Below are 1,925 nucleotides of genomic sequence, written 5' to 3'. Positions count from 1 at the left end.
GAAACATTAAAGTCTCTAACTGCTTGACCTTGTTTTGGTAGATACCAAGGACATAGGGAAAGGTAGGAGACAGGTTCTGGAGGCCAAATTTAGTAGCATTCTCTGAAATGCTTCCAGTCCCACACACAGGGCCAGTTAGACAGGCAGAGGCTCAATGCATGGATGGGACAACGGTGTTGGGAAGAGGGATTTTGGTTTATTAGAAACTGAGGAACCTTTTGGGAAAGGAGGAGTCTGTACAGGAAGGACCTAAACCAAAGCGGAACCAGATTGCTGGCATGCAGAATTAAAAAGGTCATAGAGGACTTCTTAAACTAAGAACTAGTGGAAAGCCAACAATTGTGGAAAAGCATACAGTTTGGACAGAGACATCCCTTAGAGCAGCGGTTCTCAACCTTTCTAGACTACCATTCCCAGCTTTTTCTTAAAAATGGTGTCACGTGACATTCACTATCCTCCAGACATCTGGTACTGAGGCTTGATTTAAACAAACAGTTACATACCGTTAGTAGTTCTGCAGTTTCATATTTGAGTTCCTTCAGAACTCAGGTGAATACCTTCTGGTCCTGGTTACTTATTACTGTTTAAAATATCCATTTGTTCCAAAATCTCCTCTACAGCCATCTCAATCTGGGACAGGTCCTCAGATTTGTAACCTAAAAAAAAATGATTTATGTGTGGGAATCTCCCTCACATCCTCTGCAGTGAAGACCAGTGCAAATAATTCATTTAGCTTCTTGGCAACAGCCTTGTCTTGGCTGAGTGCTTTTTTGGCACCTTGATCATCCAGGTGCCCCACTGATTGGCAGGCTTTCTGCTTCTCATGTACTTAAATTTTTTTTTGCTTGCTTCAAATTCTTTTTTGGCCTCCATCATTATACCTTTACACTTGACTTGCCAGAGTTTGGGCTCCTTTCTATTCTCCTCAGTAGGATTTAACTTCCAATTTTTAAAGGATGCGTTTTTGTCTCTGCCTGCCTCTTTATGCGGTCTAGCCATGGAGGCATTTTTTAGGCCCTTCCTGATGTTTGGTTTTTTTAATTTGAGGTATACATTCAGTCCAAGGGCAAGTCTACACTAGAAACAATACATTGGCGCAGCTGCACTGGGTCTGGTGAAGATGGTCTATGCCAACAGGAGAACACTCTCCCATCAGCATAATTACTTCACCTCCGTGAGAGGCAGAAGCTGTGTCGGTGGGAGAGTGTCTTCCGCCGACATCGCACCAGTGTGGACAGCAGTGTGGTTGCTGTAACTTGCATTGCTCGGGAGGGTGTGTGTTTTTCACACTCCTAGGCAACGTTAGTTAGATCAACTAAAGCAGTAGTGTAGTCCTGCCCCAAGCCTCTGTTTTGATGTTGCCTGCAAGTTTCATGGAAACTATTTAACATGTCACTCTTGTGCCTATTCCTTTTAATTTCCATTTAACTAGCTCATTTTTTGGTAATTCCCCTTTTTGAAGCTAAACGCTACTCTGGTGGGTTTCTTTGGTATTTCCCCCCCTACAAGGATGTTAAATTTAATTACATTATAGTTGCTGTTACTGAGAGTGATTCAGCTATATTCACCTTTTGGGCCAGATCCTGTGTTCCACATAAGACTAAATCAAGAATTGCCTCTCCTCTTGTGGGTTCCAGGATTAGCTGCTCCAAGAAGCAGTTCTTAGCGGTGTCCAGACATTTTATCTCTGCATCCCATCCTGAGGTACGTTTTTGTAGCCTCTCTACTCTCCCTGAGCATTTCAGTCACTGTCACCATCCTGGTCATGTGGTTGGTAATGTATTCCTACTGCTATACTCTTATTATTCAAGCAGGGAACTTCCATCCATAGAGATTCTATGGTACTGTTTGATTCATCTAAGATTTTTACTATATGACTATGCCTTCTTTCACATACAGTGCCACTTACCCACCAATGCAACCTA

This window comes from Mauremys mutica, chromosome 4 (assembly GCF_020497125.1).
Source record: "Mauremys mutica isolate MM-2020 ecotype Southern chromosome 4, ASM2049712v1, whole genome shotgun sequence".
In the NCBI taxonomy this organism is placed as follows: Eukaryota; Metazoa; Chordata; order Testudines; family Geoemydidae; genus Mauremys; species Mauremys mutica.
This window is presented reverse-complemented; position numbering follows the sequence as displayed.